The sequence below is a fragment of the Hyla sarda genome, chromosome 4 (genome assembly GCF_029499605.1).
Source record: "Hyla sarda isolate aHylSar1 chromosome 4, aHylSar1.hap1, whole genome shotgun sequence".
Lineage (NCBI taxonomy): Eukaryota > Metazoa > Chordata > Amphibia > Anura > Hylidae > Hyla > Hyla sarda.
In genome coordinates, this window is record NC_079192.1 from 277,830,130 (window position 1) to 277,856,801 (window position 26,672).

At 42.9% G+C, this 26,672-nt stretch overlaps 1 long non-coding RNA gene across 1 annotated transcript in view; it reads right to left on the bottom strand.

Annotated features, from left to right (window-relative positions):
- The window catches only part of LOC130369287 (uncharacterized), a 45,767-nt gene that overhangs the window by 15,027 nt on the left and 4,068 nt on the right, over positions 1 to 26,672 (bottom strand). Inside the window, exons 2-3 of the long non-coding RNA XR_008892712.1 lie at positions 24,132 to 24,203; positions 2,722 to 2,905 (exon numbers count right to left, since the gene is read on the bottom strand). This is a non-coding gene — a long non-coding RNA (uncharacterized LOC130369287). The remainder of the gene's footprint in view (positions 1 to 2,721; positions 2,906 to 24,131; positions 24,204 to 26,672) is intronic.

Below are 26,672 nucleotides of genomic sequence, written 5' to 3' on the forward strand. Positions count from 1 at the left end.
TGTAAAACTCCCAGCATGCCTGGACAGTCAGTGGCTATCTGGCAATACTGGGAGTAGTTGTTTTGCAACAGCTGGAGGCTCCGTTCTGGAAACAGTGGCGTACCAGACGTTTTTCATTTTTATTGGGGAGGGGAGGGGGGCTGTGTAGGGGTATGTGTATATGTAGTGTTTTTTACTTTTTATTTTATTTTGTGTTAATGTAGTGTAGTGTTTTTAGGGTACAGTCGCACGGGCGGGGGGTTCACAGTAGTTTCTCGCTGGCAGTTTGAGCTGCGACAGAAAATTTGCCGCAGCTCAAACTTGCAGCCGGATACTTACTGTAATCCTCCGCCCATGTGAGTGTACCCTGTACGTTCACATTGGGGGGGGGGAAACATCCAGCTGTTGCAAAACTACAACTCCCAGCATGTACGGTCTATCAGTGCATGCTGGGAGTTGTAGTTTTGCAACAGCTGGAGACACACAGGTTGTGAAACACCGAGTTTGGTAACAAACTCAGTGTTTTGCAACCAGTGTGCCTTCAGCTGTTGCAAAAGCTACAACCTTCAGCATGTACGGACAGCGGAAGGGCATGCTGGGTCTTGTAGTTATGCAACAGCCGGAGGCATACTACATTGGCTGGGGATGCTGGGGGATTGTAGTTATGCAACAGCTGGAGACACACTGGTTTACTACTTAATTCAGTGTGCCCTCAGCTGTTGCAAAACTACAACTCTCAGCAGTCACCGACAGCCAACGGGCATGCTGGGAGTTGTAGTTATGCAACCACCAGATGCACCACTACAACTCCCAGCATGCACTTTAGCTGATTGTGCAAGCTGGGAGTTGTAGTTACACAACAGCTGAAGGTACACTTTTCCATAGAAAGAATGTGCCTCCAGCTGGTGCAAAACTACAAGTCCCAGCATGCCCATAAGGGCATGCTGGTAGTTGTGGTGGTCTGCCTCCTGCTGTTGCATAACTACAGCTCCCAGCATGCCCTTGTTGCATGCTGGGAGCTGTTGCTAAGCAACAGCAGGAGGCTGTCACTCACCTCCAACGATCCACACTGCAGGACTGTCCCTCGCCGCCGCCGTCGCTCCTGGGGCCCCGATCCCAACATGGATGCCGGGGATCGGGGTCCCCAGCACCCGGGGTCTTCTGCCCGCTCACGTCCTCCGGAAGAGGGGCGGAGCAGGTGCGGGAGTGACACCCGCAGCAGGCGCCCTGATTGGTCGGCCGGTAATCCGTCCGACGAATCAGGGCGATCGTGAGGTGGCACCAGTGCCACCTCACCCCTGCAAGCTCTGGCTGTTCGGGGCCGTCTCTGACGGCCCCGATCAGCCAGTAATTCCGGGTCATCGGGTCACTGGAGACCCGATTGACCCGGAATCCGCCGCAGATCGCTGGACTGAATTGTTCAGCGATCTGCGGCAATCGCCGACATGGGGGGACATAATGACCCCCCTGGGCGATATGCCCCGATGCCTGCTGAACGATTTCAGCAGGCATCCGGCACCGGCTCCCCTCCGGCTAGCGGTGGGGGTCGGAAATGCTCAGGGCGTATCCATACGCCCTCGGTCCTTAAGGACTTGGAAACGGGGGCGTATGGATACGCCCTATGTCCTTAAGGGGTTAAAGTTGCTTCCCCATCTGAAAATGTTATTCTTTCCCCTATTTATGGTTCCTGAGAAAAGGGACCCCAGTCTCCTGTTAGAATGGACTAATGGGTGGCGCATGCATGCCACTGGTCAAGGCATCCTGCATGGGAGCTACCCGAAACACCCAAAGCAGTTTCCGCTGTTCCTATAGAGAATGGGTGGAGTGGTCTGACCCCCCCCACACAATCACCCCTGTGAATAGGTGATAACTTATGTCAGATGAGAAACCCCTTTAATGTTATGGCTGTTTGGTATGTAGTGCCAATATATAGTGCAGAAATACAACCACACATCACATAAACATGTATATGCAGTACACACGCACTCACATTCATACACATTACACATACATAATTACACACATTGATTTAGGGGAAGATTCATCAAAACCAGTGTAGCGGAAAAGTTAACCAGTTGCCCATAGCAACCAATTATGTTGCTTCTTTCATTTCTCACAGCCCCTTTTCAAAATGAAAGAGGCGAGCTGATTGTTTGCTATGGGCAACTTGTTAACTTTTCCTTTACATAGGTTTTGATGAATCTCCCTCACATTTTTGACTCTCTTGCAGATCTTCTTCTACAAAGGAAGGTACAGTAGATCACATTCTGTGCCATAGGCATAGATGCAAGCTATAGTCACACGACAAGTGATTTGATTCATCAATAGGACCTGTGCATGATAGCAGGGGATATCAACATATCCTTACTACTGACCACAACAATGTATATGGTTTACATTAGTCAAAAAAATGTATGTATATATATATATATATATATATATATATATTATATATGGGATATTCAATATATAACAATAAAGGACAGTGAAATATGTTGGCATTGCATGCATAAATGGTGCAAACATTATATATGTTTCGTTTTTTTTATAAAGCATACTGAAAATGTTATTTTTACTAAATAAGTATAACAAATACAAAAAAACATTGTTTCATTGTATACACATCTGTTTTTTAACTGTGTTGGCTTAACAGTTACCGTAACATAAAACCGTAAAATACAAAAAAAAAAGCTACACTACCGAATCTATCTTAAAACATGCAAAGAGAAATGTTTTATTTACTTTATATTGGATGATTTTTTTCTTTGCACTGCAGAACTGGAAACAGGCATGTCTGCCCACAAAGAGGACCACTGATTTATCCTACTGGAATTTCCTGCTTGTTTTTCCACCCAGAAACCAACTTCAAACAGCTCTATTCATAGTACCTGGATTTTCGGTTAGCCAGAGAAAGCAAATTCATGGTCTGAAAGGAAAATAAATGTATGATTAAAGTGAAATACATAGATGAACTTTCAACTCTCATCAGTATCATGATACATAGATGATGTTTTGTAGCTTTATCTTCTACTTTCTATTTAGGTTTCAAATTCCATATTTCATGGACATTAACTGGCAAGTCTTCCCTTTAAATAAGGGGAGAATCACACAGTCCTCAGCATCAGCAAAAATGAGAGGAGATCCCTTGTGGATTGTGGAAGGAAAAATCTGTCCAAAAACTGTGCTGATACACAAGAGATAGTTCGGATGACCACATCCTGCGTCCACAGAACATACCTTCACCAAGAATTACAGGAAAGACATACCCAAAAGAGAAATTTCTGAAACTAGGAGCAGGTTGCTAACTACATATCATGAAATCTGATAATGAATTAATACATGAAGGTCGGAAACTACAAAGTATAACTGCTACATTATGTGTAAAATTATTTTTCCGTAATTCTTAAAGGAAATCTGTCAGCTGTATTTGTTGCTAATAGCAACAGATAATGTTGGTGCAACCCTGTCCTCACCCTGAACCACTTTCCCTGCATACTTGCGTATCCACCATAGACAGCGTATCCACAACTGGAACAACAGCCCCATGTGCTGGAATATAGTGCAGAGCCGTAACACGGTCCAAAACAGGTAGATGCACTGGAGCATGATAACGCAATAAAAATATGCATGGCCATTAGGAATTAGCAATGATAAATTCCTAAACAACTTTAAAGGGGTACTCCGGCGCAAAGACATCTTATCCCCTATCCAAAGGATAGGAGATAAGATGTCACTCAGTAGGTGTGATCTTTCCCAGCTGGAACAGGAGTATGCCGGCACAACCTGAAAAGAAAATCAATAATACAATGAGCTCCAATATGCGGCATTGCACTAGATGTGGTTTCTATAGGGCTAAACGACTCACAGTACTTGCCGTGGTTCCGGACACCTAAAAATAAAATGATACATTCCTATAAGTAAACATAGGCTCCGCTGTACCTGCAAGGCAAATCTAGCAGTATCGCCGCTAGTTCGCTGTACTCACTGTCAGCTGGTCTAAGTACCGATCACTGGATCCCGGGAGGTGCGCCACCTGCAGTGACCGGAATGAGTCTAACCGGCTGCAATGCGCTCACCTTCCGGGTCCCTCGGCATCTGGCGTCATATCCTGGCACCCTAGTGTGACGTCGGCCGTGCCCGCCCCGCTCTGACGCCCACAGGAGGCGGATCATTATAACATAGGTGAGAGTGACTTATGGCTGAGTATAGAGTATATTAACTCCTAAATGACTGGCATGAATTACTCATAAGGCTAATAAAGATTGAGGAATAAAGGCATTGATGCAATCACTCATTAATGATGGATAATGACTATTACATGAATAATGCCAAAAAAGGGTATTTCAGTCATGAGCATGCAGCAGTGTGAAGGTGCCATTTAAATCATAATACAGGCACAGGGTTCCGAGAGCTAAGGGGACACATACCGCACGGCCACGACCAACCATCCCCCATATATAGAGGCCAGAATATACATTAATTTAAACAACTTATTATTATTATTATTAATAAAATTTAACCACAGTATATTCAAATCCTCCTATTAGCCTATTTACACACTAGGAAGAAACCCATGTAAGACCAAACCCATACCCAGAACTCCATTTAGGGAAAAAATAAAAAAGTAATACAAAATAAAATAAAAAAAATAAAACAACTATATATTTCCTTTGAATATTCATTTTCGTTTTTATATATATATGTAAGTACAGCAAACGGACAGAGGAGGCAGAGCCATTTAAATAGTAGATATATACAAGATGACTACTAACAAAGTACTTACTGGTTCCATTAAGACATAAGGATGGTCCCCCAGGGGATCTAACAAAGAAACCCCCATTAAGGGATGGGGCATAACAGGGGCCTAGTGGTGCTAGACTCACCCTACGCTCACTCAAGCCCTGTACCCTAGGCGGCGTTATCGCCCTAATAAGGGTGGCCCCGCTCACGTACCTCCTACTAGGCCTACCTCATCCTAGAATATAACAGGTGACACTAACTGTTAGACCCACTAGGGTCTCCACTGACTACCTGCTAGTCACCAGGAATGGGGGACCATACCTAGCCGAAAGGGACCTTACAAGAAGCTAAGTTGGTCATTAAGACCTCTAGGGCTCAATGTGCCCATCTAAAAAATCCACCTACTCTCTCTTTGCAGGACGAATGAACTCCAAACCCAAAAACTTAAGGTTTTAACAACAGCCACCATGGACAGAAGACGGGCCAGGGACATATCCCTCTTATGTTTCACGTCCCCAAGGTGTTCAAATACCTGTTTTTTAAAAGGGCGAATGATTTTCCCAATATATCTCATATGACATTGACAGATAGCTAGATAAATAATACCACTGGTGTTACAATTGATAAAACCTCGAATTTTATGCATCTTTCCTGTTCTTTCATTCAGAATCTCCCTAACTCTCAAGATGTTAGGACATGCCTTACACTGTCCGTAAGCGTAAGTGCCCGTCACATTCGCCCTGTCCAGCCAGGTATTTCCTCCAGTTCTAGTAGGTGACAGGTAGCTGTGTGTAACCAGATCACCTATATTTCGTCTCCTACGATAGGTGATCTGTGGTTCATGTGGTATAGAGTCACTCAAATCGGGGTACATATGCAGGATCCTCCAATGTTTCTCAAGAATACCCCTTACTAACGGGGCTGCATGATCAAACGTAGCAATAGCTCTCAAGGGCTGTGCCCCTCCATCCGTTTGCTTAGGTGTCAATAATTTTTCCCTTGGGGTCCGTAAAGCATGTTGATAGGCTGATCTTAAAATATGATCTGGGTACCCCCTGTTCCTAAATCTCTCTCTCAGGTCTTGTGCTTCCCAGTAGGAAGTCCTGTTTATCAGAACAGTTCCTCCTGAGGCGGAGATACTGCCCCCCGCGGGATACCCCTTTTCAGAGGTCCTGGGTGGCAGCTCTCCCACCTCAGGAGGCTGTTGGTTGATGTACTCTTTCTATGAATAGTAGTACGTAGGTTACTTCCAGTAGTCTTATGAATGGAAACGTCCAAGAAGGGAATAAGCGTACTGTACCACATTTTTCTGCCTTCATAAGTGCATACCACATACCTACATCTCTAAGTAGTGTACTATTTTTTACCTGCTAATCTGTAGAGGGCCTACATACTTTGAAAGTCCAGGCAAAAGTACTCACCGTCTGATGTTGTACTCAGATTCTTTTTTAAGTGTTCTGTAGCGCATGTTCTGTAACTCCACGCAAACGTAATCACTGGCTAGTGTTTTACTAAAATATGTTTATTAAAGCGTACTGTACCGCATTTTTCTGCCCTCATAAGTCCATACCTGATACCACATACCTACATCTAAGTAGCGTACTATTTTGTACCTGTTAATCTGTCAAGGGCCTACATACTTTGAAAGTCCAGGCAAAAGTACTCACCGTCTGGTGTTGTACTCAGATTCTTTTTTAAGTGTTCTGTAGCGCATTTTTCTGCCCTCATAAGTGCATACTACATACGCAGTATAGGGGCGGGCGGCAGCCGGAGTCGCAGCAAGAAGTCTGATATCCCGATGTCAGCTTGCAGTCGTGTCTCGACGAGAGCCCAGCAGCGGTGATTGATCGGTTCACTCGGTCATCCACTTCATCCCAAGTGACATCCGACACCCCCAGTCAACAGTTGGTTGGTTCCCGGAGACTCAACCCTCAGTTGGCATGGCCCTCATACTGCTGCTGCAACATCCAGGCTCTGTCATTGTGCTGCTCTATGGCCTCCTCATGCTAATGCTACCACCTCCAGGCTCTGTCATTGTGCCGCCATATGGTCTCCTCATTCTGATGCTACCACCTCCAGGCTGTCATTGTGCCGCCATATGGTCTCCTCATACTTATGCTGCCACCTCCAAGCCCTCGAATTGTGCTGCTCTATGGTCTCCTCATGCTGATGCTACCGATTCCTGGCACTGTCATTGTGACATCATATTGTCTCCTCATGTTGATGCTGCCACCTCCAGGCTCTCTAATTGTGCTGCTCTATGGTCTCTTCATGCTGATGCTGCCTCCTCCAGGCTCTCTCATTGTGCTGCCACGGATACTGCAAAACTTAATTAAGGTGCTGGTCCCCAGTTTCAGAAATTCCTCTGCATTAGGGTCACTTTCAGGACTGCTGATGCTGCTGCCATCTCCAGGCTGTCTCATTCAGCCACTATATGGTATCCTCATGCTTCAGCCACCTCCAGGCTATGCCATTCAGCCACTATATTGTCTCCTCATGCTTCAGCCAACTCCAGGCTGTGCCATTCAGTCACTATATGGTCTCTTCATGCTGCAAAATACTCCAGGCAGTCATTCAGCCACTACTCATACTGATGCCACCTCAAGGCTCTGTCATTGTGCTGCCATGTAACTCCTTTTTAAATTTGGTCCTTTGTACCCACACGCCGGGGCCCGAGACACTAAAACTTGGGAGTTAAAAATTTCAATTTCAAAATCCTCAATTACAATTTCAAAATCTTAAATTAAAAAATCTTAAATTTCAATGGTTTCCTCATGCTTCTGCCAACTCCAGGCTGTGCCATTTCAGACCCTATATGGTCTCCTCATGCTTCATCCAACTCCATGCTTTGCCATTTCAGACCCTATATGGTCTCCTAATGCTTTACACACCTCCAGGCTTTGCCTTTCTGCCACTATATACCCTCCTCATGCTTCAGCCACCTCTAGACTGTGGCATTCAGCCACTATAGGGTCTCTTCATGATTCAGCCACCTCCAGGCTGTGTCATTCAGCCAATACATGGTTTCCTGATGCTGCTGGGCCTGGGCCTAAAAATTGTTTATGGTAGACCTAGCTACCATAAACCTTCAATTGATATTTCAAAATTAATCTTTTAATCTTAGGGATTGTGAAGCCCAAGTGTCTACTCATGCTGTTGCCAGCTCCAGACTGTGCCATTCAGACACTAAATGGTCTCCTCATGCTTCAGCTAACTCCAGGCTGTGTCATTCAGCCAATATATGGTTTACTGATGCTGCTGGGCCTGGGCCCAAATTTTTTTTTATGGTAGCACTAGCTACCATAAATCTTCAATTTAAATGTCAAAATTCATCTTTTAATCTTAGGGATTGTGAAGCCCTAGTGTCTACTCATGCTGCTGCCAACTCCAGGCTGTGCCATTCAGACACTATATGGTCTCCTGATGCTTCAGATAACTCCAGGCTCTGTCATTCAGCCAATATATGGTTTACTGATGCTGCTGGGCCTGGGCCTTGGCCTAAAAAAAAATTATGGTAGCACTAGCTACCATAAATCTTCAATTTAAATTTCAAAGTGCATCTTAGGGATTGTGAGGCCCTAGTGTCTACTCAAGCTGCTGCCAACTCCAGGCTGTGCCATTCAGACACTATAAGGTCTCCTCATGCTTCAGCCAACTCCAGGCTGTTCCATTCAACCACTATATGGTCTCTTCATGCTGCCAAAAACTCCAGGCAGTCATTCAGCCATGATATGGTCTCCTCATACTGATGCCACCTCCAGGCTCTGTCATTGTGCTGCCATGTGACATTGACTCCTTGTTATATTTGGTCCTTTGTACCCAGACTCCGGGGCCCGGGACACTAAAACTTGGGAGTTAAAACTTCAATTTAAAAATCCTCAATTTCAATTTAAAAATCTTAAATTTCTATTTAAAAATCATACATTTCAATGGTCTCCTCATGCTTCTGCCAACTCCTGACTGTGCCATTCAGACACTAAATCTTCTCCTCATCCTTCAGCCAACTCCAGGCTGTGTCATTCAGCCAATATATGGTTTACTGATGCTGCTGTAAACTATAAAACACTAGCTACCATAAATCTTCAATTTAAATTTCAGAATTTATCTTTTAATCTTAGGGATTGTGAAGCCCTAGTGTCTACTCATGCTGCTGCCAGCTTCAGGCTGTGTCATTCAGCCACTATATGGTCTCCTCATGCTTCAGCCACATCCAAGCTGTGTCATTCAGCCACTATATGGTCTCCTCATGCTGCCAACACCTCCACGCTGTGTCATTCAGCCACTATATGGTCTCCTCATGCTGCCAACACCTCCAAGCTTTGTCATTCAGCCACTATATGGTCTCCTCATGCTGCCAACACCTCCACACTGTCATTTAGCCACTGTATGGTCTTCTCATGCTACCAACACCTCCACGCTGTGTCATTCAGCCACTATATGGTCTCCTCATACTGATGCCACCTTCAAGCTCTGTTATTGTGTCACTCTGGGGCAGTGATTCTAAAAGCGATGCCTGTAATCTGCATGTCATTCTGAATAACAGTATTGTTTCACTACCCCAGCACACTCTATATGCGTGTTAGAACAAATCAAAGTGTTCTACACCCCTACTGAGGCTGTCTGTTGTCCAGAAATAGCCGTTTTTAATATAGATTTGCCGCAAATAAATTCAAATCAAAAAAATTTTCTAAAAATTCGGCAATCGGCCGAATCAAATTTTTAAAGGTTTGCTCATCTCTAATTATGACAGTTATGGAGGCTGGAGCAGAATGTATCCTAACATGTATATTTAATAGTTTCTACAGATCTAGGTCAGTATCATAGTGCCCCAAACGGTCTTGTAAAAATCCCTCATTTTTATGCAAATAGTTTGGCTGCTGACCAGTGTCTGTTTGCCTGTCTTCTACCAGCTGCAGTTTGAGGAAGCAGTGTGATCCATTCATTCAGCCAAAACACTGAAAGACCTTTGTAGTCTTGCTGCCATGTGGATTTCACCACATATATGTATTGTGAGTTTTGCTGCTTTATAGTTTATTTGCTGCTAAGTGAAGTTTTTTCTTTGAATATTGATTCTACATTTGTGGCATTGATGTCATAATTTGATTATGAAATCTTTAATCATATATAAGAAGGAAGGCTCCAGCTAGATGCATGATATATAAAATTGCATATGCATTTGATATTTTGAGATATATAAGAGCTTACTGTTAACTTGTATGCAGTTGGGGCTAAAGCATATGCAATCTGGTCTATTTTCTTTTATATGCCAAATGTGGTTTATTTATTAAATATCCTGTAAAATCCCTTTGACATTTTTACAAAATCATTCACCAATTTGCACGGCACATTGCACTGTAAATATTCACATCCATTTATAGAAAGTATAAAAGTAATAGCCACACAGATTTTGTTGTGTAACAAAAATACTCATCATATGTTATTGTTTATTTATCATTATTTTTTATTCCGTGTCTAAACAGTGCTATTAATAATACAATTGCACTTTTTAAGTTGATACTCTCAAGCACACTCCACACGTCCTATCCATGTGACAATGACCATATGGTGAAATGCAATAGTTTTCTGGATGCAGGTCACACAATGGGCTCTTTCAGTAAGTAGGTTAATGAATCCCGATCCTGACCTCTTGCCAGTTATTTTTGGGATGAGTACTACATAAACAGGTATTATGTACATAAATGCAGTATAGAAATCTGCACATGGTTATTAAATGAATTATTTATGTCTTCTTACAAAAAGTTAGTGAAGTTATTAACAGAAATTAACCCCTTAAAATCAGAACAAATGTTAGTCTAGTTTAGTCTTAAAGGGGTGCTCCGGCACTAAGACATCTTATCCCCTATCCAAAGGATAGGGGATAAGATGTCTGATCGCGGGGTTCCTGCCGCTGGGGACCCCCACAATAAAGCATGCAGCACCCACCTGTTAGCACTGTAGGATGCGCTGGAGACTCCAAGTCTAATGCCTCCTGACTACAGGGACGGAGTATCATGACGTCACGACTCTGCCCCCGTGTGACATCACACCCCGCCCCCTCCATGCAAGTCTATGGAAGGGGGCGTGACAGAAGCATAATGTCCCAGAACATCAGGCAAACTGGGGCCCCCTGCAATCTCCCTGCTGCACCTGTGGTTTCTTTTAGAGTGTCTGGTGCAGCGCCGGTGGCTCGTGACATGATGGACACGCCCCCTCAATGCAAGACTAAGGGAGGGAGCGTGATGGCCATCACCCCCCCCTCTCATACTTGCATTGAGGGTGCGTGGCCACAATGTCACAAGCAGGGCGATGTCACGAGCCTCCGCACACCAGTCATCCGTGCAGCGGATGTCTGGGGTGCCGCAGCCAAGATTGCGGGGGTCCCAAGCAGCGGGCCCCTCGCAATCAGACATCTTATCCCCTTTCCTTTGGATAGGGGATAAGATGTCTAGGGGTGGAGTACCCCTTTAAGATAACCCAGTAAATAATTTAATTGAACCTAATAGGCATATTTCATAGCTCCTCCTTTAGTAGAAGTATTTGAATCTAAAAGATTTTAGCCTTGTGCCTTACTAATGTTCACTAAATAAAGCAGCATCAAGTTGTCCCACTATAGCCATTTTTGGCTGTCTCTGTGTGGATAGTCTAAGAAGACGTTTAAGAAAACCTGTCACCAGGTTAGGTTTAGGAATAGTGAAATTATTTATTAGACTGCTTTATTTTTTATACTTTCGGATTATATATATAATTCTCAGCCTGGAATATCTAAAACTAATAGTTGGTGGTCTTGACCTGTTTTAAAGTCCTGCTCTGTATCTGTCAGCTTGTTCTGTATGCCTGACTGAACATATGGCAGTGACTGAAGCCACAGCAGCTGCTTTTAATTCTCTCTGCACATGTTACCAAACATCTTAGGAGATGGGAGCTGTGCTTTATTGTTAAAGGATTTCTTAGCGATAACATGTATGATTTTGGCTTGTAGGGATTGTGATTAGATCTGATAGATGATAAGCTGTATAGAGTTGTCAGACAGCATCATTTAACAACGTTTAAAAAATATTTTAAGAAACTTTCCTGTCAAATAAAAGAGATTTACAACTATTATTCTAGTAGAAAATAATTTTTTATTTTATTTAAATGAACTCAAATACTTAAAGGGGTACTCCGGTGGAAAACTTTTACTTTTTCTATCAACTGATGCCAGAAAGTCAACCCCTTAAGGACCAATCCCATTTTAACCTTAAGGACCAGGCCAATTTTATTTTTGCTTTTTCGTTTTTTCCTCCTCGCCTTCTAAAATCTATAACTCCTTTTTATTTCCATCTACAGACCCATATAAGGGCTTGTTTTTTGCGTGACCAATTGTACTTTGCAAACCTCTCATTTTACCATAAAATGTACGGCGAACCCCCAAAAAATTTTTAGGGAGGAAATTTTAATGAAAACCACAATTTTGCACATTTTGGAGGGTTTTGTTTTCACACTATACACTTTATGGTAAAAATGACATGTGTTCTTTATTCTGTGGGTCATTACGATTAAAATGATACCCATGGCTACATACTTTTATATTTTTCTACCGCTTAAAAAAAATCTAAAACTTTTTGTACAAAATCAGTAATCTAAAATCGCCCTATTTTGACCACCTACAACTTTTTCATTTTTCCGTATATAGGGCGGTATGAGGGCTCATTTTTTGCACCGTCATCTGTACTTTTTTTTATCAATACCACATTTACATAAATAAAACTTTTAGATCATTTTTTATAAAAATGTTTTTAAATAAAATGTGACAAAAAGCATTTTTGGGCCTTTTTTATTTTTTACGTTTACGCCATTCCCCGTACGGGATAATTGACATTATATTTTGATAGTATGGACTTTTACGCAAGTGGCGATACCAAATATGTTTATGAAAAAAAAATTACGCTTTTTGGGGGTAAAATGGGAAAAACTGACAATTTTCATTTTTATTGGGGGAGGGGTTTTTTCACTTTTTTTTTTTACTTTTTATTTTTAAAATTTTCAACAGTTTTTTTTACACTTTTTATGTCCCCATAGGGACTATCTATAGCAATCCTTTGATTGCTAATACTGTTCAGTGCTATGTATAGGACATAGCACTGATCAGTATTATCGGTGATCTTCTTCTCTGGTCTGCTCAATCTCAGATCAGAGCAGAAGACCCCGGGAGACGGCCGGAGCCAGGTGAGGGGACCTCCGGCTGCCATTCTGGATGATTGGACCGCCGCGGCAGCGCTGTGGACGATCCGATCATCCATTCCAAGTACCGCACTGCTGCAGATGCCGTGATCTGTATTGATCACGGCATCTGAGGGGTTAATAGCGGACATCCGCGCGATCGCGGATGTCGTCCATTACCGGCAGGTCCCCGGCTGCTGCTAGCAGCCGGAACCTGCCGTGTATGACGCGAGCACCATTCCGATGCTCGTGGTCATACACAGGACGTAAATGTACGTCCTGGTGCGGGAAGTCCCGCCAAACCAGGACGTACATTTATGTCCGTGGTCGTTAAGGGGTTAAACAGATTTTTAAATCACTACTTTTAAAACATCTTAATCCTTCCAGTACTTATTAGTGGCTGTATACTACAGAGGAAATTCTTTTCTTTTTGGATTTCTTTTCTGTTACCACCACAGTGCTCTCTGCAGACACCACTGTCGATGTCAGGAACTGTCCAGAGCAGGAGAAAATCCCCATAGCAAACATATGCTGCTCTGGACAGTTCCTAAAATGGACAGAGGTGTCAGCAGAGAGCACTGTGGTCGTGACAGAAAATAAATAAAAAAAAGAAAAGAATTTCCACTGTAGTATACAGCCGCTAATAAGTACTGGAAGGGTTAAGAGTTTTTAATAGAAGTCATTTACAAATCTGTTTAACTTTCTGGCACCAGTTGATTTAAAAAAAAAAAAGAGTTTCCACCGGAGTACCCCTTTAATTATTTAACTTAATTAAAGGGGTATTCCAGGCCAAAACCTTTTTTTTTTTTTTATATATATATCAACTGGCTCCGGAAAGTTAAACAGATTTATAAATTGCTTCTATTAAAAAATCTTAATCCTTCCAATAGTTATTACCTTCTGAAGTTGAGTTGCTGTTTTCTGTCTAACTGCTTCTGATGACTCACGTCCCGGGAGCTGTCCAGTTCCTATGGGGATATTCTCCCATCATGAACAGCTCCCGGGACGTGACATCATCATTGAGCAGTTAGACAGAAAACTTCAAAAGCTAATAACTATTGGAAGGATTAAGATTTTTTAATAGAAGTAATTTACAAATCTGTTTAACTTTCCGGAGCCAGTTGATATATAAAATAAAGTTTTTGCCTGGAATACCCCTTTAAAGGAGTACTCCGGCGCACACTTTTTTCCTTTTATCCCATCCGGGCTGCAAAATAAAAGAAAACACACTTTCTCTTACCTGCCAATGAGCCCCCAGAGTTCCGGTATACTCCGGTACAGGTGTGCGGTCCCCGGGCTGTATTCTTCTTACTTCCTGTTAGCCCGGCACGTCACACGGAGCTTCAGCCTATCATCGGCCGCAGCGATGTCCCGCCTCGGCCGGTGATAGGCTGAAGCTCCGTGTGACGTGATAAAAGGAAGAAAGTGCGCGCCGGAGTACTCCTTTAACCCCTTCATGACCCAGCCCATTTTCACCTTCATGACCTGGGCATTTTTTGAAAATCTGACCACTGTCACTTTAAACATTAATAACTCTGGAATTCTTTTACTTATCATTCTGATTCCGAGATTGTTTTTTCGTGACATATTCTACTTTATGTTATTGGTAAAATTTCACTGATATTTGCATCGTTTCTTGGTAAAAAATCTAAAAATTTCATGAAAATTTTGAAAATTTAGCATTTTTCTAACTTTGAAAGTCTCTGCTTGAAAGGAAAATGGATATTCCAAATAAATTACATATTGATTCACATATACAATATGTCTACTTTATGTTTGCATTAAAAAATTGACAAGTTTTTACTTTTGGAAGACATCAGAGGGCTTCAAAGTTCCGCAGCAATTTTCCAATTTTTCTCAAGATTTTCAAAATCGTAATTTTTCAGGGCCCAGTTCAGGTTGGAAGTGGATTTTAGAAATACCCCATAAATGACCCCATTATAAAAACTGCACCCCCAAAGTATTCAAAATGACATTCAGTAAGTGTTTTAACCCTTTAGGTGTTTCACAGGAATAGCAGCAAAGTGAAGGAGAAAATTCTAAACCTTTATTTTTTACACTCGCATTTTCTTGTAGACCCAATTTTTGAATTTTTACAAGGGGTAAAAGGAGAGAAATCACCCTAAAATTTGTAACCCAATTTCTCTCGAGTAAGGAAATACCTCATATGCGTATGTAAAGTGTTCGGCGGGCGCAGTAGAGGGCTCAGAAGGGAAGGAGCGACAATGGGATTTTGGAGAGTGAGTTTTTCTGAAAGGGTTTTTGGGGGGCATGTCCCATTTAGGAAGCCCCTATGGTGCCAGAACAGTGGACCCCCCCATATGTGACCCCATTTTGGAAACTACACACCTCACAGAATTTAATAAGGGGTGCAGTGAGCATTTACACCCCACTGGCGTTTGACAGATATTTGAAACAGTGGACTGTGCAAATCAAAAATTTTATTTTTCATTTTCACAGACCACTGTTCCAAAAATCTGTCATACACCAGTGGGGTGTAAATGCTCACTGCACCCCTTATTACATTCCGTGAGGGGTGTATTTTCCAAAATGGGGTCACATATGGATATTTATTGTTTTGCGTTTGTCAGAACTGCTGTAACAATCAGCCACCCCTGTGCAAATCGCCTCAAATGTACATGGTGCACTCTCCCTTCTGGGCCTTGTTGTGCGCCCCCAGAGCACTTTGCGCCCACATATGGGGTATCTCCGTACTCAGGAGCGTTACAAATTTAGAGGGTCTTTTTCCCCTTTTACCTCTTGTGAAAATGAAAAGTATAGGGCAACACCAGCATGTCAGTGTAAAAAATTTATTTTTTTACACTAACATGCTGGTGTAGACCCCAACTTCACCTTTTCATAAGGGGTTAAAGAAGAAAAAGCCCCCCAAAATTTGTAAGGCAATTTCTCCCGAGTACGGCGATACCCCATATGTGTCCCAAAACTGTTGCCCTGAAATACGACAGGGCTCCAAAGTGAGAGAGCGCCATGCGCATTTGAGGCCTGAATTAGGGATTTGCATAGGGGTGGACATAGGGGTATTCTATGCCAATGATTCCCAAACAGGGTGCCTCCAGCTGTTGCAAAACTCCCAGCATGCCTGGACAGTCAGTGGCTGTCCGGCAATACTGGGAGTTATTATTTTGCAACAGCTGGAGGCTCCGTTTTGGAAACAGTAGCGTACCAGACGTTTTTCATTTTTTGGGGGGAGGGGGGCTGTGTAGGGGTATGTGTATATGTAGTGTTTTTTACTTTTTATTTTAGGTTAGTGTTAGTGTAGTGTTTTTAGGGTACAGTCACATGGGCAGAGGTTCACAGCAAGTTTGCCGCTGGAAGTTTGAGCTGCAGCGCAAAATTTGCGCCATTTCAAACTTGCAGCACTCACTGTAAACCTCCGCCCATGTGAGTGTACCCTGTACATTCACATTGGGGGGAGGGGGCAAACATCCAGCTGTTGCAAACTCCGAGCATGCCCTTTGGCTGTCCGTGCATGCTGGGAGTTGTAGTTTTGCAACAGCTGGAGGAACACTGGTTTGGAAACACTAAGTTAAGTAATAAACTTTCAAGTGTTTTGCAACCAAACTTAGTGTTTCCAAACCAGTGTGCCTCCAGCTGTTGCAAAACTACAACTCCCAGCATGCATGGTCTGTCAGTGCATGCTGGGAGTTATAGTTTTGCAACAATTGCAACAGCTGGAGGCACTGAGGTAGGAAACGGACAATGTTTCCCAACTAGTGTGCCTCCAGTTGTTGCAAAACTACAACTCCCAGCATGCCCAGACTGCCCAGGCATGCTGGAAGTTGTAGTTCGGCAATATCTGAAGGATCAGATGTTGCCGAACTACAACTTCCAGCATGCTTGGGCGGTCTGGGCATGCTGGGAGTTGTAGTTTTGCAACATCTGGAGGTCCACAGTTTGGAGACCACTGTATAATGGTCTCCAATCTGTGCTCTTCCAGATGTTAGAGAACTACAACTCCCAGCATGCCTGGACAGACTGAGCATGCTGAGATTTGTAGTTTTGCAGCATCTTGAAGAGCACAGATTGGAGACCATTATACAGTGGTCTCCAAACTGTGGGCCTCCAGATGTTGCAAAACTACAACTCCCAGCATGCCCAGAAAGCCAAAGGCTGTCTGGGCATGCTGGGAGTTGCAGTTTTGAAACTCTCAGAGGCAGCAGTGAGATCGCTTTACGGCGATCTCAATGCTGCCAATGAAGATGCCGCACTGCTGCCGGAAACTCACCTCCGGGACGCAGCGCCGCCGGGACCGCATGGAGGACTCCGGGACCACCGGGACCGCTCGGGACACCGCTCGGACGGGTAAGTGACGCCGGGGGACGGGTCAGGGACACTTAGCAGAGCGGTGTGTGTCCCGATCCCCGTGATCGGGACTCACACACCTCGCTGCTAAGTATTTTCATAGCGAAACGCTGCTATCAGCTAGTCAGATTTGACCAGCTGATAGCAGCGATCGCTGGGGGGGGGGTGGGGGATGAAACCCCCCGTGGTCGCACGGTAAGATGGCTGGCTATCAGTGATAGCCACCATCTTTCCGGGCGCTGCGGGATGCCGCGAGTAGCGGCAGTAATGTTCATGACGTACCTGTATGTCATGGGTCGGGAACACCTTGCCACCCATGACGTACAGGTATGTCATAGGTCGGGAAGGGGTTAAGTAAGAGAGAATTGTGGCCTACAACTAGCTCCAGGAGACCATTGGGGTGTTATAAACCAGTACAGTATATGTTTTCTGATAGGTCCTAGCCTTATCCAATAATTGAGCATAAATTTTGTAAATTACATGTAGGATATTTTTACTTTAAAGTGGTACTCCGCTGATAGACATGCTATCCCCTATCCAAAGGATAGGGGATAACATGTCTGATCACAGGGGTTTGGCCGCTAGGGAACCTTGTAATCTCTGCCTCTGCCGCGGCACTCCAGTCATCCGATGCACAGAGCGAACTCGGTAAAGTGCTGGATGACTGGCGAACACAGCCACCACACCCCCTCCATTCATGTCTATGGGAGTAGGCGTGATGGCTGTGTACGCCCCCTGAGGAAGCAGAGTAATTCCGTGAAACGGTCGTTGGGGTCAGGTATAGGTAGGATTTGGCACATATATTTTACTGTCTGTTCTTTGCTTATTTCTACTTTTGTGTTAGGTCCATGTGCTATTTGCATTGTGCACATTATGTATGCCTCTGGTACCCTATTCAGTATTATTGCTGCTAATTGTGACCTATACAGTGCTGTATCATCTTTGTACTGCTTACTACTTTGCTCCGTGTGTGCCCCCCCTACCCATACCTTGTATGTACTGGTGCTGTTTTTGACTTATATGTACTTTTAACTAATTTTATCATCTATATGTGAAATAAAGATTTTTGTATTGTGCTGATATATTCAGTGTGTGGTGCATTAATTTATATATAGGAGATGGTGTTTATACATGCACCCTATTCTACCTAGTTGTAGAATAATTCTATCGGTGATAATATAAAACTATAATGTAAATTATCCCGCACAGGGAATGCCGTAAAAAAATTACAAAAAATTAAAAAAAAAAAAAAAATTCACCAGTTTTGGTACAAATAGCAGAATAAAAAAGATCAAAATGTTGCACATATCGCAAAAATGATACCAATAAAAAGTACAGCTCATCCCGCAAAAAATAATCCCTTCCTCAATGGTGTCAGACGAAAAATAAAAAAGTTACAGCTGTTGGAAAATGAATGACAGAAAAGAATTTTGCTCAGAAAAGGAAAAAGAACATAGAAAGCTATTAGAGATGAGCGAACTTACAGTAAATTCGATTCGTCACGAACTACTTGGCTCTGCAGTTGATGACTTATCCTGCGTAAATTAGTTCAGCCTTCAGGTGCTCCGGTGGGCTGGAAAAGGTGGTTACATTCCTAGGAAAGAATCTTCAGCCCACCGGAGCACCTGAAAGCTGAACTAATTTATGCAGGAAAAGTCATCAACTGCCGAGCCGAGAAGTTCGTGAAGAATCAAATTTACTGTAAATTCGCTCCTCTCTAAAAGCTATATAAAATGGGTATCGCCATAATCGTACTGACTCAAAGAATAATTGTCTTTAAAGGGTTATCTGGGTACAAAAAAAAAGTTTACATTTGTATGGTGGAAAATAAAAAAAAAGATATACTCACCTACCTCTGTCCTTTACAGCGCCCCATGACCTCATCTTTTCCCTGGCTCATCACCCTTCTATCTACTTCTGAGAGAGACTCATCTCAGCAGCGATGAATCATCACTGGCTTAGTTTGGACACTATCCCTATTTTACACTGCCCCCAGTAAGGGCATCATAACTTAAGTGACAGGTTCCCTTTAAAAATAGGGTTCAGTGCTTTTAAAGTTGGGTACAGTGCTGTATGTAATTGATAATAAGTACATTGTTTTTGTTTCAGTATGAACAACAAGGTTTATGCAGCTTTATAATGCTCATATCTATGTTTGTTTGTGGCTTCCTGTGGAACAATTATGTATACCGAAATGTGCAACAATGTTTATATTTTCTTCAATCTTTACCTCAAAAAGGCAGAGGTGGAAAATCTTACACTGTTGCACAAACTTTACCAATATGGTCAGCTAAAAAAGTAATAAAAGTTGTAGAGCAGTCATTATTAAAGTTTATAAACAGCGCTGCAGCACGGCAGGGTTATGAAGCGTGCTCAGGAGCTGAACTCGCATCCTACCTACCTGCCGTTCAGGCTGATGTCCGTCATTAACGCTTTAGACTTTGATCGCCGCGTCTAAAGTGAAAGTGAAAGCTTCCCGGCAGCTCAGTCAGGCTGATCGGACCACCACACTGAAAATGTAGTGTCCCAATCAACTAGGACGCATGAGGAGGGTCCCTTACCTGCCTCCTCGACATCTGATCGCCGAATGACTGCTCTGTGCCTGAGATCCATGCAGGAGCAGTAAAGCGGCGATAACACTGATCAATGCTATGCAATGGCATAGCATTGAACAGTGTAAGAGATCAGTGTAATGCATGTTATAGTCTCCTATGGGGGCTATAACATTACAAGTGAAAAAAGTTAATAAAGATGATTTAACCCCTCCCCTAATAAACGTTTGAATAACCCCCCATTTCCCATTTAAAAAAACAAAAAAAAACTGTGTGAATAAAAATAACACTAAACATATGTGGTATCGCTCCATGCATAAATGTCCGAACTATAAAAATATTGTTAATTAAGCCGCACGGTCAATGGTGTACGTGCATAAAAATTCCGATACCAATAAAAACTTCAGATCACGGCACAATAAATTAGCCCTCATACCGCCCCGTATGCAGAAAAATAACAAAGTTATAGGGGTCAGAAGATGACAATTTTAAACATACTAATTTTGTGCATGTTGCATATACAGAAAGGAAAAACAGATCAGCTCACCGAATCTGGATGTAACAAGGAGCACTTGTATCATGTAGTCTGGAAGCACGGAGAAGGGAATCGTTATTCCCCGGCAAAGGTAATCAAATGAAAAAGAAAGTGTCCAGCTTCCAGGAGGCCCAATTAAGGGTTCATTCCCACACGGCGTATTTGCTGCGTATTTGCTGCTGCGTATTTTATTTTCTCTGTTGAAGTCAATGGGTAGGAAAATACGCAGCAAAATACGCCGTGTGGGAACGTACCCTAAAACTTAACATTTACTTCATCCAAAATTAAAAAAGCATTCTAGTGAAGGAAAGTGACATGTCACTCATCAAAGGAGGAGTAAAACGCTGACGTGTTTCGAGCATAAGCTCTTAGTCATGGCAATGATACCACCTGACTGAGGGGTTTAAATACACAAGCACAAATGGCACAGACCCCATTTCAGGTACGCCCACTGGCACTCCAAACCGGAACTGACGTAGTGACCCTTCAGACATCAGGCACAATACACAGGTGCGGCATACTGGTAGTCCAATTCAGTTTCACACCCTCTTCCTTGTCATTGTAATTTCAGAGGGTTAAGAGCTGAATGATAATAGATATTTACCAGATGACGCACAATGGGAAAACAAGCCAAACATATGATTGACAAGTACCTCAAAACACACATGTGGTTGCGTGGTTATACATGTTCGCTACCAATCGCTCAATAAGAAAAAAGAGAGGGAGGGCCAAAAATGTGACCTACTAATGCCAAAAAACCACACATAACAGCCAAGTCAAGAAAAATCAGATTTCACAGACAAACACATAAAAACAAAGGAGCAGCACCCTCTCAATATACAACTCTTCAGAGTGAAATATTCCACTTGCTTGTGACCATCCAAATGGGTACTGACAGTAAGTCTACAATAATAGACACATTGGAGCATGCGCAAATCTTAGCATCTTGTGACACAACACTCGCACAATCATATTGGGTGCAAAAAAATTAATTGATTGACTATCTTCGATGAGCAACCACATAAAACAGGACAAATGCATCATTAGACTAGCATCCGCTATAGGGATCGACCGATATTGGTTTTTTAGGGCCAATACCAATAATCGGTGGAGGTTAGGGACGATAGCCGATAACTTATACCGATATTCCAGTTATCGGCTATTTATCCCCCCGCGACACCAATGCACTGCAGTGGCTTTTGCGGGGCCATAGGCCGCCTCCGCCACCCGCTTCTCTCCCACTGCCTGTCCGGGGGTCCTGAGTCCTATCACCGCCACCGCCGCACCGCTCCCCCCACCGCCGCACCGCTCCACGCCCCCTACCGCCGCACCGCGTTGCATCGCACCCCCCACCACACCGCCCCAGCCCCATTGCCTCCCCCATCCCCGATTTTATAATTACCTGTTCCCGGGGCCCGGGGTCAACTCTACATCTGGCTCCGGTGGCGTCCTCCTGAGCTGTCACTGTGCGCACTGACGGTGATGTCACGTCGCGCACGTCACGTCACTCGTCATTGCGCACAGCGTAACGCAGGACGCAGCAGGAGCCAGAAGTAGCGTGGGCCCCGGGAACAGGTAATTATAAAACCGGGGATGGGGGAGGCAATGGGGCCGGGGCGGTGCGAGGTCAACATTAATGCACACATGTTACATCGGGAATGGCTACACTTATGATTCCCAATTGTATGTAACCACATGGAAACCAGTTTATCCACTGGAAAGTCACTGAGCGACAAAATGCTGCCCAGGGATTTTGCCCTTTTAGCAACACACCTTACCCCACCAGCCAGCAACTTGACTAGTATATCATCTTGCAACAACACAGAAATATGTCTCAATATTATAGTTTTAATTTGATCAAAATTACAGCTGAATGGGGTTGTGAAAGTGGGAGTAAAAGAAGACACCTGTGGATCATGTTTGTTGGAAGGAGAGGTATTGAGGCACTGCTCCCTGGATTTTGCATCTGCAATAGATTTAGCCTTTTTCAGAGTCACACTACCATAACCTCTGTTTCTCAGTCTATTTGTGATGTCTGCACTTGACTGCTGGTAAAAAGCCTCCAGAGAAGATGCCCACTTGGCTCTAATATCTTCTCCTATTGGGAGGTTCTTGGTGGTATGTATCGGATGGCCACTCCGTGCATGGAGAATGCTGTTACCAGCAGTCGGCTGGTGAAACATCTTGGTGTCAATTCATTTAGTACCATCATCACCTATCAAAGTGACATCCAAGAAATCAAGTTGACATTTCTCCACATGATTAGTAAAACAGAGATTCATGTAATTATTGTTGCAAAATGAAACTCTGCACATTCTCCCAGTCCCTGGCATACAAGGAGGAGGTCGTCTATATATCTTCCGTACCAAATGATGTTGGATTGGTATGGATTGATATCAGCATATAGACGTCCCTCATCCTACTAGTATGCCATGTATAGGTTAGCCAAGGACGGGGAGAACGTCGCTCCCATAGGGCAACCAGTGGTTTGGAAGGAAAAAAGCCCATTGAAGGTGAAAAAATTATACTTTAGAAGAAAAACAAGAACATCCAACATGTATTCTTTTAAGTCAGTACTGTAATTTGTGTATTTGTTCAATATTTGTTTTTCGTGCGGTATGCAGCTGTACAACGATACCACGTCACACACCATCCATGAATAATTAGTGTCCCATTTAACGGATGCCATAGCACCTAGGAGGGACTTTGTGTCCTTGACATGGGTTCTGTGGGTTCTGTGTACCAGTGGCTGCAGCATGCAATCTAGCCAATCTCCTAGGCATTCTAGCAGCGAGTCTATGCCCGCCACTATAGGGTGGAGCGTGGGAAACATGTTTATGAGTCTTAGGGAGGGCATGAAAAGCTGGAGTTTTGGGATGTTCCGGACACAAGTATTCTTTATGCTGATTAGTGATGATGTTTGAGATATAGCCCTCTTCCAGTAGTTGTTCCAGCTTATGTTTAACATCTCTGGTTGGATCACATCTCACTCTTTCATATGTGTCTTGATCATCCAACATTTTCATTACCAATTTTTCATACAGCATTTTATCAAGGACAACTATTGACCCCCCTTTATCTGCCTTAATGGGACTACCATTATGCTGCACCTGTGCATTGTACCTGATGTCTGAATGATCACTTTGTCAGTTCCGGTTTCGAGTGCCGGTGGGCGTACCTGAAATAGGATCTGTGCCATTTGTGCTTGTGTATTTAAACCCCTCAGTCGGGGGGTATCATTGCCATGACTAAGAGCTTATGCTCAAAATGCGTCGGGGGTTTCACTCCTCCTTTTATGATTGACATGTTACTTTCCTTCACTGGAATGCTTTTTTAACATTGGATGAAGAAAACGTTATGTTTTAATTGGACCTCCTGGGAGCTGGACACTATCTTTCATTTGATTTTTGTGCATGTAGTTATGATTTTTTCCAGAAGTAAGACTAAATGAAACCTATATACATGCAGGATATCATTTTTATCGTATGGACCTACAAAATAAAGAGAATGTGTCATTTTTACCAAAAAATGTACTGCATAGAAACAAAAGCCCCCAAAATTACAAAATGGCATTTTATTCTTCAATTTTGTCGCACAATGATTTTTCTTTTGGTTTCGCTGTAGAGTTTTGGGTAAAAAGACGGATGTCATTATAAAATAGAATTGGTGGTGCAAAAATAAGCCATCATTTGGATTTTTAGGTGCAATTTGAAAGGGTTATGATTTTTAAGAGATGAGGAAAAAACAAAAGTACAAAAACGCTATGTCCTTAAGGGGTTAAAAAAAAAGCCACATTTACTTACCTCACAAGCTCCAACAGTGCCTCCAGTATTTCTGCTCTGGTCTTCTGGTGCTGGCGGAAACAGGCTGGCCATCTTTAAAAAAAAAAAAAAAAAAAAAAAGAATGAAGCCAGAGTACCCCTTTAAATATAGGATTTTGACATTTTCCCTTATATAAAATCTAAAAGTTCAGGGGTAAATCTGCCTAGTTATTAAGGATGTTCGTTACAGGTAGCCCATACTGCTGCTATGGGGGTCATTTTAAATTGGTCTAGTTTCTGATTAAATCAGTGGTAAGAACCTGCAAACCTGAGATGTGATCTTTACAGATGCCTCCATGTTAGCAAACAATACAGGATGGAGGTGCCATACCATAGGTAGCTAGGAGTGTGGTAGTGTCAATCTCTACTCTCTTACTCATTCACTGCTAGCTGTGTTGGCAGGGGTTGTGATCTGATGAGTTCTTTCAGGCTATGACAAAACAGTTATTACAATAACGGCCAGTTTGGAGAACCATGGAGAAGGGGTTCCCCTTAATTCAATTGTGTCTATGTCTTTGGACACACGGTCAGTTGAAAAATTGCTTGCTGGCCCCAGGTGTAAGGTCTGCACTTCTGTTAGACACCACCTATGAGATTCAGATGATGTGATTTTGTTATTGCACTACCTGCCTCCTTTTCCGGGAGCCTGGCCAGACTGGTAAGTATATGTTACTGTGCTTGAGGGCACTATGATTCTCAAGGGGCACAGTATATAAAATTCAGGGGAAAGGGGGCGAAGTGTATATTAATAGTAATTCTATGTTTAATTATATATAATTGGAGATTTTCCTACCTTTAGTGACGGAAAATATGGATTTTATTGAAGACAGGAGGCCAACATTATGCTTATCTTTCTTTACTTAAATAAATAGCATACACCAAAGAAAAAACAGACAGTGTAAAAAACCTGTCAGAATAGGTCTCAGTGAAGTGTCACTAAATTCATAATACCCCAAAGCAGAAATACTATCACACAGTGATCCAAAAGAGTTATATAATCTTTATTTAAATAAATCACACTTTAAAAAAAATTAGAAATATGGCACCAGTAGCAACTTCTATGAATTATATGGCATGATAAGACGTAATAGGTTACGAATACTATGATATCCTGTGGTTCATGCTCACCCTCAGGGGGCGTGGCTAATCCACAGTCCCTTCCTGGTTTACATACAGATTACTGGCCAATCCTATGTTCTCACACAAGTAATCAACCTTTCATACACCAATCATCACCTTTCTTATCTAGGAGTACTCCTCCCTCTTACTCGCGCGCTTTAGCGCCACTGATAATTGCCTCTGAAAATCTGAATTTTCTTTGCGTGATCTCTGGTACTATACTTAGGTATAGTTTTTTATCTGGTTTTTAATGATGTTTTTAGGTATGATTGGTCAATTATAATAGGTGTTTACTAATATTATTTTCTTCCTTTCTTTCTATCTACTTTTTTTCTCTTTTTTTTATTTTTGTTTGATTATAGATTATCCATGATGGATTGGATCAGACTCCTCTCACCTACTGAAAAAATATATTTTTTGTTTTTTGTTGATAATTGTCATATGGGTCTCAGCTTTTGTGACATAATAAGCTTTATGTGAACTAAACTAATTTATGATATAATCATGACATGATAGGATGTTGATATGGCATACACATTGAATGAAATAAAACTTTATTGTACATACATGAATTCAGTTACTTTTATTCTAAATTATCATCTCCATGCCCTTTATTCATTATTATCACCTTGAAATTCATATATTATTATGCATTACACCTATTATAGATATGTTTAATATTTTCACTATTGCACACTTTTTTATTCCTTATATTTATAAGTGATCATTTTATTTATTCACTTTATATTTATCTTTTATTCACTTATATTAATATATATATATATATATATATATATATATGTCACGATTCGGCAGGCTGGAGGTGGATCCTCTGTGCCAGAGAGGGATTGGCGTGGACCGTGTCAGTGGACCGGTTCTAAGTTGCTACTGGTATTCACCAGAGCCCGCCGCAAAGCGGGATGGTCTTGCAGCGGCGGTAGCAACCAGGTCGTATCCACTGGCAACGGCTCAACCTCTCTGACTGCTGAGATAAGCGCGGTACAAGGGAGTAGACAAGAGCAAGGTCAGACGTAGCAGAAGGTCGGGACAGGCGGCAAGGTTCGTAGTCAATGGTGGAATAGCAGGAGGTCTGGAACACAGTATGGGTAACACAGTAAAGCTTTCTCAAGGCACAAGGCAACAAGATCCGGCAAGGAAGTGCAGGGGAAGTGAGTTCATATAGCCAGGGAGCAGGTGGAACTAATTAGGGTGATTGGGCCAGGCACCATCATTGGTGCACTGGCCCTTTAAATCTCAGAGCGCTGGCATGCGCGCGCCCTAGAGAGCGGAGCCGCGCGCGCCAGAGCATGACAGCCGGGGACCGGGACAGGTAAGTGACCTGGGGTGCGATTCGCGGGCGGGCGCGTCCCGCTATGCGAATCGCATCCCCGCCGGCCATGTCAG